The sequence below is a fragment of the Hyperolius riggenbachi genome, chromosome 10 (assembly GCF_040937935.1).
Source record: "Hyperolius riggenbachi isolate aHypRig1 chromosome 10, aHypRig1.pri, whole genome shotgun sequence".
Lineage (NCBI taxonomy): Eukaryota > Metazoa > Chordata > Amphibia > Anura > Hyperoliidae > Hyperolius > Hyperolius riggenbachi.
Genome location: NC_090655.1, coordinates 262,673,695 through 262,689,906, shown reverse-complemented (window position 1 = coordinate 262,689,906; position 16,212 = coordinate 262,673,695). Strand labels below are relative to the sequence as shown.

At 44.8% G+C, this 16,212-nt stretch overlaps 1 pseudogene; it reads right to left on the bottom strand.

Annotated features, from left to right (window-relative positions):
- The window catches only part of LOC137537150 (zinc finger protein 208-like), a 486,444-nt pseudogene extending 480,676 nt beyond the window's left edge, over positions 1–5,768 (bottom strand).
- Between the last annotated feature and the right edge of the window lie 10,444 nt (positions 5,769–16,212).

The following is a 16,212-nucleotide window of genomic DNA, read 5'->3' as shown; positions in this document are numbered from 1 at the left end:
TCATGGTGTGCGCCAAAATGTCTGGAGATGCTGTGGAGTGACAAGCAATTGATAATGTTCCTCTTGTGTTGGCCGACCCTGCTGCGGGCCTCCTGGGTCGTGCGGCCCACATATTGGAGGCCGCATGGACACGAAATGAGATAGAGGATAAATCGGGAGTCACAGTTAATATATTGTTTTATAGGGTAAGTGTAAGAGGTGGTGGCCGAGTGGAAAATGTTGGTGTCATTCACAAACTGGCATGCCATGCATCGAGGCTTATTGCATGGATAAGATCCAGGTCTAGAATTGCCTCTGGACCGTGTATTCCTTAGTCTACTTGGTGCAAGCAGGTTTCTTAGACTTGGGGCTCTGGGGACAGATCATAGAGAGTTCCCTCGAACCCTGAGAACGGATCCCCCACATGCACCAGGGGCCGCCTCTCAGTATCACCTATCGTGCAGTGTACAGACAGAGGTCTGTATCCAGGGCAACCAGGACGAGCCAGGCCATCCAAAAGGGGTGGATGTCTGCATTTGTTACTGGCCCCCAGGGGCACTACACTCACTCTATATATTCATTTTAAGTTTTTGAATTTTAAATTTCGAACAGGGGCATAATGCCTGCTATGTTGGAACCATTGTCCAGTGATCACTAATGGTAGCTCATGGGGGAATCTGCGGACCACACTGGTCCTTCTCCAGAGCCCCCTCTGGCTCCTGATCCTACTAATATAGAATGAGCGGTGACAGTTACATCATGCTTCTGTTTTTGCTTACATTCATACATGGCTGCCAACTCCACTTCCTGCATGACCCGGTGAGCCCAGTTAGTCACCTGGTGGACCAACAGGTACAGTCCAGGAAGGAAAAAGGGGGGAGGTCAATCAGGAACAGTCCCCTACGAGTGCTACCCCAGGGGAGAGGAAAAGAGAAGGGAAGAAGAGAAAAAAAGGCCAGAGATACCCAAGGGATACCTAAGGGAGGAAACCGGGGGTGGTGGAGAATCTAGGGGTCAAGGAAACAGGCCAACTCCAGTCTATCATTCAGGCCCAACGGGCCCATGGCTTCAGAGCGTAAGATGACCCTTGATTCCCGTCTGGTTAACTCTCGGTCGCGGTCACCCCCTCTTCGTGACGGGGTAACGTGTAGGAGGCCTGCAAATCTTAAGCACCTAGCCCTCCCACCATGGACTTCCCTTACATGTTCAATTAGTCTGGGACTGCCCTTGCCCGACTTGATTGATTTAAAATGTTCACCCACTCTCTCCTTGAGGGTGGGGTGGTCTACAATGGGAAGTGAGAGCCTTTATCACATGCCAAACCAGGTTTGTTTCCTATGTGGTGTTCTGTCCCTGTCTTTTCTACTACGTTGGGAAAACAACCCGCCCCCTCAAGGAGAGAGTGGGTGAACATTTTAAATCAATGGCCTTTTTTTCTCTTCTTCCCTTCTCTTTTCCTCTCCCCTGGGGTAGCACTCGTAGGGGACTGTTCCTGATTGACCTCCCCCCTTTTTCCTTCCTGGACTGTACCTGTTGGTCCACCAGGTGACTAACTGGGCTCACCAGGTCATGCAGGAAGTGGAGTTGGCAGCCATGTATGAATGTAAGCAAAAACAGAAGCATGATGTAACTGTCACTGCTCATTCTATATTAGTAGGATCAGGAGCCAGAGGGGGCTCTGGAGAAGGACCAGTGTGGTCCGCAGATTCCCCCATGAGCTACCATTAGTGATCACTGGACAATGGTTCCAACATAGCAGGCATTATGCCCCTGTTCGAAATATAAAATTTTAAATTCAAAAACTTAAAATGAATATATAGAGTGAGTGTAGTGCCCCTGGGGGCCAGTAACAAATGCAGACATCCACCCCTTTTGGATGGCCTGGCTCGTCCTGGTTGCCCTGGATACAGACCTCTGTCTGTACACTGCACGATAGGTGATACTGAGAGGTGGCCCCTGGTGCATGTGGGGGATCCGTTCTCAGGGTTCGAGGGAACTCTCTATTATCTGTCCCCCTTTGTCCCTTCCTTTTCTTTCCTTGTTCCTCTCTTTTCCCTTTTCTTGGTTCTTTTTGGGATACGTACCCTAATAGAATGAACCTATCTCACAATGAGATGTGGGATTGGTTGAACCTTAGAGAGATAGTAGTCTTCTGTAAATAAAGGGAATAGATGGGTTGGCAGTCCTGAGAGGTGAATACACCTAATAGGTCACCCAAAATCGCACTGTTCCTCCTGGTCTCTCTTTTTTAATGGGGTTTTAGGGTAGTTTGGGGGTTTTCTACCTTTTTTAGGGGCAACACCATAAAAAATGTGGCAATACAATAAAATAATGATTTTATGTAGCATAATAAAGGTAGATTTAATGACTAATAGCGCTTTTAGGCAAACCTCAGTGGGTATCTATAGGTGTTGCACAGCGCACAGTAAGAGTGTTTCAAGGTAGTTATATATGTTTACAATATTTACGAAAATGTGTATGGTTTCACAGCACTGATTTTATTTTCTTCCGCAAGGAAGATCGTAACACGTATTTATTACTTTTTATTCACAGCTATGTAAATCACAAGTGTTATTTTACTGGGCAGTGTTTGGATGCAGCCCTGTTTTGGTCACTGACGTGGTCTTTGCGCCGCTGGGCGGCGAAGCCACGCCCCTTCACTCTCCGACCTTTCCCCATCACAATTCCACTCCAATGAGACGGCGCCGGGGGCGTGGCTTGAAGAGTTTACTCGCCAGCCGCCCGGCGCCGCCTATGCACGGACACGCACGTGAACAAGCGCCCGAGCGGCGTGAAACGGCTGTTGTGTCGTCCTATCTGTCCCTGGTCACCCTCCCTCAACCACCGCAGCACCTTCAGCAGTTTAGGTTTGACGTTGTTTACGCATATATGTCATCACTGTTTACCACAGGCTGTGTGAAGAAAATAAAACGGCAGTTCGAATAAGGAGACAGGTGCACAGTATCCTTTCTTTTACATGTGTCAATTGTATGTTGTGCCCTGCACTGACCCCACTTGCTGCATGCCTCCTGCTTTGGACTGTGAGCCTGTGTGAAGGTCCCTGCTCAAGGGTGGTGGAAGTTGCTAGCAAGCACGCACATGCTAGGTGCTTTCTGAGTGGAGCCCTCAATCCCCCCAGAGTCAGCATTTGAGTGCCGGACTACGTCTGTTTACTATAGTGTACCAGTGCACAAGAGGCTATACAGGGTAAATGTTAGCACTGGGGAGACATGGCTATATTCCATATACATCTTCTCTTGTCTCTGTGATGTGACTGACTTATTACTAGGAAGGTGAGATGCCAGCACTGGAGGGACATGGCTATATTCCACATACATCTTCTCTTGTCTCTGTGATGTGACTGACTTATTACTAGGAAGGTGAGATGCCAGCACTGGAGGGACATGGCTATATTCCACATACATCTTCTCTTGTCTCTGTGATGTGACTGACTTATTACTAGGAAGGTGAGATGCCAGCACTGGAGGGACATGGCTATATTCCATATACATCTTCTCTTGTCTCTGTGATGTGACTGAATTATTACTAGGAAGGGGAGATGCCGGCACTGGAGGGACATGGCTATATTCCATATACATCTTCTCTTGTCTCTGTGATGTGACTGAATTATTACTAGGAAGGTGAGATGCCAGCACTGGAGGGACATGGCTATATTCCACATACATCTTCTCTTGTCTCTGTGATGTGACTGAATAATTACTAGGAAGGTGAGATGCCGGCACTGGGGGGACATGGCTATATTCCACATACATCTTCTCTTGTCTCTGTGATGTGACTGAATAATTACTAGGAAGGTGAGATGCCGGCACTGGGGGGACATGGCTATATTCCATATACATCTTCTCTTGTCTCTGTGATGTGACTGAATTATTACTAGGAAGGTAAGATGCCAGCACTGGAGGGACATGGCTATATTCCATATACATCTTCTCTTGTCTCTGTGATGTGACTGAATTATTACTAGGAAGGTGAGATGTCAGCACTGGAGGGACATGGCTATATTCCATATAGATCTTCTCTTGTCTCTGTGATGTGACTTATTACTAGGAAGGTGAGATGCCGGCACTGGAGGGACATGGCTATATTCCATATACATCTTCTCTTGTCTCTGTGATGTGACTGAATTATTACTAGGAAGGTGAGATGCCAGCACTGGAGGGACATGGCTATATTCCATATACATCTTCTCTTGTCTCTGTGATGTGACTGAATTATTACTAGAAAGGTGAGATGCCGGCACTGGAGGGACATGGCTATATTTCATATACATCTTCTCTTGTCTCTGTGATGTGACTGAATATTACTAGGAAGGTGAGATGCCAGCACTGGAGGGACATGGCTATATTCCATATACATCTTCTCTTGTCTCTGTGATGTGAATTATTACTAGGAAGGTGAGACGCCAGCACTGGAGGGACATGGCTATATTCCATATACATCTTCTCTTGTCTCTGTGATGTGAATTATTACTAGGAAGGTGAGACGCCAGCACTGGAGGGACATGGCTATATTCCATATACATCTTCTCTTGTCTCTGTGATGTGAGTTATTACTAGGAAGGTGAGATGCCAGCACTGGAGGGACATGGCTATATTCCATATACATCTTCTCTTGTCTCTGTGATGTGACTGAATATTACTAGGAAGGTGAGATGCCAGCACTGGAGGGACATGGCTATATTCCATATACATCTTCTCTTGTTTCTGTGATGTGACTGAATTATTACTAGGAAGGTGAGATGCCAGCACTGGGGGGACATGGCTATATTCCATATACATCTTCTCTTGTCTCTGTGATGTGAATTATTACTAGGAAGGTGAGATGCCAGCACTGGAGGGACATGGCTATATTCCATATACATCTTCTCTTGTTTCTGTGATGTGACTGAATTATTACTAGGAAGGTGAGATGTCAGCACTGGAGGGACATGGCTATATTCCATATACATCTTCTCTTGTCTCTGTGATGTGACTGAATATTACTAGGAAGGTGAGATGCCAGCACTGGAGGGACATGGCTATATTCCATATACATCTTCTCTTGTTTCTGTGATGTGACTGAATTATTACTAGGAAGGTGAGATGCCAGCACTGGGGGGACATGGCTATATTCCATATACATCTTCTCTTGTCTCTGTGATGTGAATTATTACTAGGAAGGTGAGATGCTGGCACTGGAGGGACATGGCTATATTCCATATACATCTTCTCTTGTCTCTGTGATGTGACTGAATTATTACTAGGAAGGTGAGATGCCGGCACTGGGGGGACATGGCTATATTCCATATACATCTTCTCTTGTCTCTGTGATGTGACTGAATTATTACTAGGAAGGTGAGATGCCAGCACTGGAGGGACATGGCTATATTCCATATACATCTTCTCTTGTCTCTGTGATGTGACTGAATTATTGCTAGGAAGGTGAGATGCCGGCACTGGGGGGACATGGCTATATTCCATATACATCTTCTCTTGTCTCTGTGATGTGACTTATTACTAGGAAGGTGAGATGCCAGACATAATCTATGGCACATGTAGGGGGGCCACTAGAAAACTGGCAAACAAGTCACAGCAGTTATATAAAGTCTCTTGTATGGCAATTACTGCAGGGGGGATGATCAGGATAGTGACAGGTGTACTATGACCTCCTCTGTAACAAAGTATGCCCACCCCGACCTCTGCTCTACTCAATATATAACAACAATCACACAATTACCTCTTCCAGCCGTGTGTTCCCTCCATCTCCTGCAACTTCTCCTCGTGCTGTTACATCACTTCCTCTTTTAGTTACATCATTTCCTGTCTTTGGCTAAAATTCTTCCTATCTGTGCGTTTCACCTGGGTACAGCGAGGCCGCCATCTTGTGGTGAATAGGCTAACTGCAGTCTCTGCTTGTGGAATCACCTGCACTCAGCCTTCTAATACTGTTAATAATACAGTTTTCTTTGTCATGGAACAATATTTCCATATACAGTTGCACCCTATTCCATATTGAATAATAATAATAAAAAATGTTGTGTTATTGGCAGTTTGTCTTGTGACAACATTAATGGCACTAACTAGCAGAGAAATGTCACACAGCATGAATTGGCAGCACACTGCATCATCACACCGTAATAACCAGGGCCGGATTTGTACTTTTTTACCGCCCAAGGCCAACTATACTGTCTGTTTGGTTTTTATATCTGTGTGCCCCAATGAGAATTCTACTTACTTTCCATCATTGGATGTCACAGACAATAACTATTTTAGTAATATGTGTATAGACTATGTTATGTTTTCCTTAAGAACTTTTATGTTATGCTTGCCATCTCATTAATGATGGAACCATTGTGTCACCATGAGAGTTAGGCTGATGTGTACCTGCATGATAGAGCTTACAGGTCTTGCAGGGATGACACAAGTACAGGACAGAGAGTTCAAAGGGTAAATCTGTCCTTGTAGATAGGGATGGCTCCATAGAACAGCTTTACTGCCCCTCACTGAGCCGCCCCTAAATTTCTGGTGCCCTAGGCCATGGCCTATGTGGCCTTGCCAGAAATCCGGCCCTGGTAATAACAGAGCTCTGTGTAATGCAATGCTGAGTAATAACTGATTTTTTTTTTATTACACTTCCTAACGGTGGGAGTTCTCCGTATCATATTTATCTACTATGCACTTTCATATGAGCTGCTTCACTTCATTCTTATATATAAATTCATGCATCTCAAAAGCGTATAATGTGGTAGATCACCTTTAGCACTGTTTTTTATGCTGTTTACACAATTTTTGGGATATTGTTTGTATTTATATTACTGTTGGTGAGTTCTAATATAGGAGGTGGGATGCGGCGGCGCCATGTAGGGTAGCCACGACACACAGGGCTCTGGCAGGGATCCGGCTTTTTTCCCCTAATACCCCCTAATCCTCTCCTCAGTCACCATGGTTTTGGTCCCTCCTGCTTTGCTGATCATAGATGGACCCATAAAAGTTCGGCTCTGCGAGGAGGATGCCAGGATAACTGAAGCCAGAGAACCGCCGAACAGGCGAGCCATCTATGTGGAGGGGCAGGTCTCAGGCTCACTGAGCCAGGCTCCCCCCCCCCACCCGACTTTTGGGCCGGTGCTCCAACAATCTAACCTACACCGTCAAACTAACCTACTTCCCATAGACTTTACTATCCCCTAACCTTAACCCTCCTGCTATATGTTTGATAGTGAATGTCGGCTGATTCGACCGGTAAGATATTTCGTCAGCACACCGGCCACCCACGTGGTCCGTCCAAAGCTCCCTGGCTCCAGAGCAACCAGCCAGCCTCCTCCTGCTATCGGCTTACTGGCCGCTAGCACATCCTCACTGTGCAGTCCTCTGAGCCGGTGTGCCCATGCGGTCCACAGCGGGGTTCCCCAGCTCCGGCTGCACTTTCATCGGGAACCAGCTTGCATCCCATCAGGACTACCGCTGCTGAATCTCCAGCTGATGCTTCCCGAGAAGAGACACCTCTCACATATACACAACACTGCTGGCCATCCTGAAGAACTGCTGCTGGCTAGAGGATCGCCGCCCCCTCCCCCCCCCTCTCCTTGGCTTATCTTTTATGCATCTTCTGTATTTACTGACTGCTGTGGATCTATTGTAATTACTGTATGTTCATGCACCACTGAATGTTTATGCACCATCCTGTGTATTACTGTACACACCACCGTATGTAACTGTACCATCACCGACCTTGTAGTGCCAAAAATAATTCCGAGTACAACTCTCATTGTACCTGGCAAAATACATGTTTCTGGTTCTGATATATATACTTCTTTGCAAAAGAGGCACTTTATTGGCACTAGTAGCACCTTGCTGAACCCGGGTTCTAGCATCAAGGGTCTCAGTACTGAGCTCCCTGCAATGTTATAGATTAACAATATATATGCTGTGGTATTATCTGAGACTATAGTCATTGATACATGTGATGCAATTTTTGTGGCATTGAGTCTTAAGTGTTTTTATTCGTTGCATTATGGAAGTATTGCCTTTCGTCTATATTTGACTGATCATGTGTAATAAAGATCCTGTATTTATACACTTTATGAAACGGTATTGAGTGGTGCTGTATTGCTGGGTCTCTTTCCTCTTCCTCCTTATGCTTAATTGTTTTGGCCCCAGCACACTCTCCATATGCAGGTGGTGCAGACAACATTTTTGAATAACTATGCCACAGTTGCCATTCAGATCTCAACCATTGGAGGCTTCTCTAGGCAATTGCACTGTGAGTAAACGTTTAAGGTTGGATGATGTGTAATCAGGTAACAAGGGCAAAACTGAAGTAATTACATTGTTAGTTTTATTATATAAACTATACACAAAAAATATATGCATTAAAACTGGCAAACAAATATATCTAGCAGTTGCACAGGATTGGTTGGATAGAAATACAGAAAAGAGAAAATTATGGAGATTGTCTGAAACGTTCTGAATCCAATAAGCTGTTAAGTCTCTGCCTGAGAATGAAGGCAAGGGCCTCCAAGATCTTACTCGATCCCTCCCACCCAGGCAGGCGCTACTTCGAGCCCCTACCATTAGGACACTGTTTCAGATCCATCCCCTCCAAAACCACCAGGCGCATGAACACCTTCTTCCCCCAAGCGGTCCTCTTGATGAACTCGCTAAACTCAAGACCCCCCCCACCCACCACCACCACCAGGTCTGACCACTGAGACACTCTAGCCCTCAGGGAAACCCTCCCTCATAGCTGTAAACTCTGACCCTCCCAAGATTCAATCCGGCTATTGCTTTATATGTTTGCTGTTGCTTTAAATGTTTGCTTTGTATGTTTGCCTTGCGTTGTTATATGTTCCCGAACTGCCATTTGCCATGTGAACCACAAGCAATTCCGGGCACACCAATCGGTGTACTTGGCGACAATAAAGATGATTCTGATTCTGAAGTCTTTGTGCAGAATAAACCAAAGTATTGCATTTTGGCCATTGTCCTTCTGGCGTGTCGGTAGATGAACTTCGACAACAGATGATAGACTAAAGCTCAACTCACACCATACAATCTTGGTTGTACAGATTTACCAAATCTATGTAGTATAAGGGCCAACAGATTGAAAATACCTTGAATGATTGATTGGATAAGCTCTTATACTACATGAAAGTGGTAAGATTGAACAATCAAGATTGTATGGTGTGTGTTAAACCTGAGGACAACAGAGACCTGTGGTATCAGATCTCTTAAGGTGCCCATATATTAGAAGATGTATGAGCAGATCAACCTAGAGACAGAGCTCTCTCTGATCGGACAGAGATCTGTTGCCTGCCCATTCCTGATCAATTTCAGCATGAAATCTCTGGGGAATCCTCCCCCCTAATGTATAATATGCCCCTCAGTGGCTGGTGCAGTATACTTTATCTGTCAATCAAGTCGGCCCGACATCTTGCAGCATATCCGATAGGCCTGAAATTGGTCGCTTTGTCAATCGGGCATACTCTTGGCTTTCAATCAATCTGATTATAATAATTGAATCGGATGGTCAATCGGCTGCCAAGTCTCCTGATAGGAGGGGCTGATTTTGGAGCTGATGCCCTGCCAGCAAGAAGGGAAACTCCAGCCCCATTTCCGACAGGGAGATATCTGGGTGATTTCTCTGTGCACATAAGGCCTATGAATACATTGATTGCAATAATTATAATAATAATAATAATAATACTATTTGCATTCAGTAAAGTGTAATGAATCCACACATATGAAACATGCGTATTAAACTGTAAGTTATGACTGAGAACCTGTATTCCTCAGTGTCTGGATGTCCTATCTATCTGGACACTTCCCAGAATCTGTGTCAGACTGGCCTTTATAATATTTGTAAAAAAAAAAAAGGTCCAGTTATCATATTCCCAGAAAAGCATGAAATATAAAAAACAGGGGTTTAAGATTTCCCTGAGCTCAGCTGGCATGACAGCAGAACAGCTGTGTGTGGAAACATAGAGGATCTCTTTTGAAACTCCTGGCAAGAGTTTTAGGACAGGGAGAAGTGTGAAGACTGCTTTTGATGTAAGGGGTTCTGGAGACAGTATGATCCAGCATACCATCAGTTATGCACAGAACTTATACCCAGGGTGACACTTAGTATTGCTTTTTCCTGTTTATTTTAAAGGACACCCAAGGCAAAAATAAACTAATGAAATAAACGATTGTATCTGTTTTCCTTCTCCTAAAAATGACTTTTAAAGATATTCCACAGTTTTATTTTTTGTATAAATCTACTTTTTAAGTTTGAACTGTTTTATTGTTTTTGCTCAATTACACATTCATTGAAGTATGCCAGAGCTAAAATCTATGAACTATTGTCCCTTTTTATCTCTTTCCTGCTCTCAGAAGCCATTTTCTGCTAGCAAAGTGTTTTATAGTTGTAATTTCTTATCAGTGAGGGTCACACTGTAGTCCCTTCCTGTCTGAGTCAGGAATGAGTCAGCCACTTACATACCTGATATTTAACTCTTTTAGGCAGAGAAAGAAAAAAAGGAACACAGCATAGTTATTTGTGTGCTAGGCACTGTACATACCCATGTCTATCTCTTCATGTCACATGTCACCTCGGGTATCCTTTAAGGATCTTGGAGGGGTTTGTGAATTATAGAAATTATGTAATAATTATTTTTCTTATTGTTTTATTTTGATTCAAAAGGGACCAGTCTTTTTCTATATATTATATTACCTGTTATACAGTCAGAGCACAAATGGTTTACTTTGAGAGACACTAGGACAGTGATGGCTAATCATGGCACTCCAGCTGTGACAAAACTACAAATCCCATCATGCCTCTGCCTCCGCCAGGTATGCTTAGGGCTGTCAGAGTATTGCAATGCCTCATGGGACTTGCCAAGGTTAGCCATCACTGCACTAGGACTTTCTTGTCTTGTACAGAGCAAATATTCATTGTGAAATATTCCCCAGTGTAATTCACTATTGTTGATCAAGTCTGTTAAATGTTTGCTATCAGTTAAAGGAGATCCCTTTAGGTAGCCATACATCAGCGATGATGGGCAGATCCGACTAGGAGACAAATCTCTCTCTAATTAACTCTAATAAGAGAGAGATCTGTCAGCTGCCCATACATTGCAGTTCGATTCCCAATCAACCTCACATTGAAACTAATCCAGAATCGGCCTTGTGACACTGCATCCACCGCCTCACTGCTGCCCCCTAATGTCCAATGTGCCCCCCACAATGCCCAGTGCTCTATATTACCTGTCCGTGGCTGCCGCTGGCTCAAGGCTCCGTCCATACATGTGCACCAAGTGATGATGTCCGGCATAGACATGGGCACGTGTGTGACATCACACACACACCCACGTTACTCCGGCAATCATGTGTATGTACGGAGGACAAAGCCCGGATCCAGCGGCGGCCGTAGGCAGGTAATGCATAGGACACTGGCCACTGGCCACTGGGGGGGGGCACACTGGACATTAGAGGGGACAGTGCCGGGGGGGTTCGTCGCTCGTCCTGATATCACTCGCTGTTACCACCACACACCTGATTGGCCTTGACAGCCCAATATCTTGCAGCATGTACAATCTACATGCTCGGTCGAAAATTGGTTGCATCGTCCATCTGGCCTGCACCTGGCACAGATTTTTTTCTGATTCGATAATAATTATCTAACAGAATGGTCAATCGACCGCCAAGGCGATGTATGGGCACCTATAGGATCTTGGGACCACTTTTCTAATGCCTGGTACAACCATGACATTTCCCATCAGATAGACGGGTCAAATCGATTATTTCCAATTTCTGGTGATAATTTTTCTGATCGATTTTGTATACAGTATAAGTGATTGGAAAACCTATCAGAAAAATGATTGGAAATCAGATTGGACCTGTCAGAAATAATCAATTTGACTGATCTATAAGATTGGAAATTGCATGGTATGTACCTACTAGATTGCATTATAAGACTCTCTGCTAATGTGCATGTAAATATAATAACACACTAAGCTCAGGCAGCCAAACATACTAAAATATCCACCATTCTGTTACAGCAGAAAGCAATGCTTATTGTGTAAATATAATCCCAAACTACAAGTCAAATAGCCAAACACATGTAAATATACGCCATTCTGTACAAGCAGCTGCTTGGTCTGTAGCCAAACACTCTGATATGTATAAGCAGCAGATTGGTCTGTAAAATCTTGCATTTACAGACTGTCTATCTATCTATCTATCTATCTATCTTGTTTCAAATACATAAATCAATATCTTTTCAGCACTCTCTTCTCACCAGCAGTGTTTGATCAGCAAAATAAAAGTGTTTTGGCTTCTATTTACTCTTTAGGAGAGCTGTGGCTGCATGAGACTGCAGATCCTGCCTCATTTATATAGATAAGTCTGTTGGTTTATCAACCCTTACAATGAGAAATATATAAAGTGACAAGGCAAATTCTAACTAGGCTTAGTACTGTATGTACCCATGTTTATTTCATTATGTCACCTCATGGACTTTAAAGCTTCAACAAACCAATCACGAAGCAGCAAGAAAGAGACATGGCCAAAACGTTTCCCTCAGGCTGGGGTCACACTTGTCCATGCAGAAAAGCATAATTTTTCTGGTATGTGCGTTTCAGCAATTTTCCTAAGTTAGCATTTATCCTTTGCATTTTATACACATTTTTCATGTGTTTCGGTCTACATTTTTGATTAACCTTCCGGTTGGTCCATTTCTTTCTGGATTTAAGGGTCTAAAATCGGTACATTATTTTAGAAGAATTTTAGTCCTCCAAATCTTAAGTCATAATGCCCCAAAATATGTCAGAATAAAGGTCTTGTAGACATCATGCGTAAAATAAAAGACTGGAACACAAAATTGTTAAAATACTGTATTTTTTGGACTATAAGACTAATTTTTTCTCTCCCAAAAGTGGGAGGGGGGGGGGGGGGAAGTCACTGCGTCTTATAGTCCAAATGCAGGGAGTTCCTGACTTGTGATCGCCTGTCAATACAAACCTCCAACCCCCTGCAATGCCGGGGACTCCCTGTACTGTGCCCATGCAGATGAGGACACGGGGACACAAAGGGGCATAGAGGAGGACACAAGGGGGATAGAGGAGCACACAGGGAGACACAAGAGGTACTAGGGGGCATGAGGTACAAAGTGGGCATAATCCACAAGATGCCCCTTTACCAAGGATGCACCAGGTTTAGTATATATGCTTTTCCCTCTGGATTCTGTCCTCTAAACCTAGGTGCGTCTTATGGTCAGGAGCGTCTTATAGTCCAAAAAACACGGTAATTAAATTTATGAATAAACTTAAAAAATAATGAAACTGTAAAAATAAAGCACCAGACTATACAGTATTTACATATATAGATATACCTAATACACATCCCGCGTGTGGTATATTTTGAAGCAGGGCAACATCACAATCGGGGAAGTAGAAGCGTGATTCCTTTCTGACTTATTCCTTTTGCCATCTGTCTTGCTGCATCATACAACACACAACCTGGTTGGTGCATTTTTTTTTTTTGGGCGTGGGAGTAAGTGGGAGGAATATACTCCATAAAGTGACAGAAATCGAGGCAGACGGCAGGCAGAGAGTAGTCAAAACCCAGGCAGAGGTCGGTGCAGGGGGCAGGCAGAGAGTAGTCAAAACCCAGGCAGAGGTCAGTGCAGGTGGCAGGCAGAGAGTAGTCAAAACCCAGGCAGAGGTCGGTGCAGGCGGCAGACAGAGAGTAGTCAAAACCCAGGCAGAGGTCGGTGCAGGGGACAGGCAGAGAGTAGTCAAAACCCAGGCAGAGGTCAGTGCAGGTGGCAGGCAGAGAGTAGTCAAAATCCAGGCTGAGGTCGGTGCAGGCGGCAGGCAGAGAGTAATCAAAACCCAGGCAGAGGTCAGTGCAGGTAGCAGGCAGAGAGTAGTCAAAACGTAGGCACAGGTCGGTGCAGGCGGCAGGCAGAGAGTAGTCAAAACCCAGACAGAGGTCGGTGCAGGCGGCAGGCAGAGAGTAGTCAAAACCCAGGCAGAGGTCGGTGCGGGCGGCAGGCAGAGAGTAGTCAAAACCCAGGCAGAGGTCGGTGCAGGTGGCAGGCAGAGCGTAGTCAAAATCCAGGCAAAAACTGGTAACAGTAAGGCCTGGCAGAGTAAGACAAATCAGCAGTAGCACTTAGGGCAGAAGCAGTTGGGAATAAAAGGAGTTTATCTGCCATGGCAATCATGTGACGCAGGGGAGAGATCAAATTACAATCTGTGATTAGACTCAAAGGATGGGGAATTAGACAGGCTAAACTCTATACATACATACAAGGGTGCATTTGGCAGTTTTTCTTCTGTCCTGTGCTAGAGCTGACGTCATGCCACGTGCCGCACCGCTGCTGATTGACCGCCAGGATCCAGGATGAAGAGAGAGGATCGGTATCCCGGTGGCCAGCAGGAGAGTCCTGGAGACCCGCACAGCAGCACCGATTGCCACACAAGACCCGGGTAGCAGCCAGGGCTGTGTGGTTTTAGCTCCCAGCATCTTATTCTTACCCTGAGCTACGCTCGAGGTTACCACCAGGAAGGTTAATTTTCTAAATAAAAAGTTTAAAGCTCATTTTTAACTTTTTTTTCCCCGTTTTTCTCAAAAATGCATCAAAAAGGCATGTGTTTTTTTTTACCGTATTTCCCATAGAAAACCATTGCATGTAAAATGCATGATTTGCATACAGTTTGCAAAAAAGAATGTACTTACCAAGCATTTTTATCTGCACCTAAAATGTAATTAAAACGCATACCGGTGCATTATTTGTTTGACCCATAGACTAAAATTATGTGGAAAAATGTTTGTGATTCAAATAAGTGTAACCCCCTTAAAGGGAACCTGAACTGAGTAAAATAATTTAAAATAAACACACGAGGTAACTTCAAATGAACATTACATAATTACCTTGCCGTCAGTTCCTCTCAGAAGCTCACCATTTTCTTCTGACAATGACCCCTTTTAGTTCTGACAACATTTGACATCAGAACTGAAATATATTCGTTGCTGTCAGTTATAGCTGAGAGGACAACTGATGTGCCTGGTAATGTCCATGTTTCCCTATGGCTCAAGTGGGTGATGTTACAGTTTAACAGTGTGCTGACCAGGAAGCTGTTATGGGGTAATGGCCATTTTCAAAATGGAGGACGGAGAATTCCTTTTATCAAAGTGGACAAACAGGACGCAGGAGCATAGAGAGAGATTGAGGAGTAGACTACACAGGAGGTAAGTATGACTTGTGCTTATTATGACTTATGTTTATTTTGACTTTTCATTTTCAGTTCAGGTTTTCTTTAACACCATTCCTTGAAAAAACATGATTTATTCTCAAAACATTTCCTACACTCAGCACAGCGGAGAGACAGTAGTAGGCAGCACCCAACCATCCAAGTACGACGTGCTCTGGTCGTTGTCCCTCTGCCTCCAGGAACAGCAGTAGAAGTGCGATGAGAAAGGACCCAGCACTGTCTTCAAATGTATTTAAAGCCAATGGGTACCACTAGAAAAATAAAAAAGTCAGATACTCACCTAAGGAGTGGGAAGGCTCGGTCCTAATGAGCCTTCCCTCTCCTCTCCCGGTGCCCTCAGTGCTGCGCTGGCTCCCCCGTTCGCGTCCGCCGCCGCAGGGACTTCGGAGGTCTTCGGGAGCACTCGGGCTTCCGAAGACGGGCCGCTCCATACTACGCATGCGCAAGTGCGTCATAGAGGGCGCTCGCGCATGTGTACTATGGAGCGGCCCCGTCCTCGGAAACCCGAGTGCTCCTGAAACATCCCTTCGGCTGCGGAAGTGGCAGTATTTGACCAAACTGGTCGAATACTGCCACGGGGGATCCTGCGCGGGACCGGGCACCGGGAGAGGAGAGGGAAGGCTCATAAGGACCGAGCCTTCCCTCTCCTTAGGTGAGTGTCTGACTTTTTTTTTTTTTAAACGGTAAACATTCACTTTAAGCTCTTTTTATTTTTAAGGCCTTAAAACAGCAGAAAAAGGGCAAGTCAATGTGACGTTTCGAGAGGAGCCTCCTCTCTTTATCAAGCCGACAAGCCCTCTGAATCAATGCAATCAGCCAACCAATCAAGCTAGGTTCCTAAATCAAGACACTCCCACTCAAAAGAGGACTTGATGAGGAAATACATTTATATGCTCCAATCGCCTTGTAAAGGCCGCCACAGCGACGACCAATAGCGGCAGGGCATGTCCTGAATCAAAAAAGTCAAAACGCCTGAC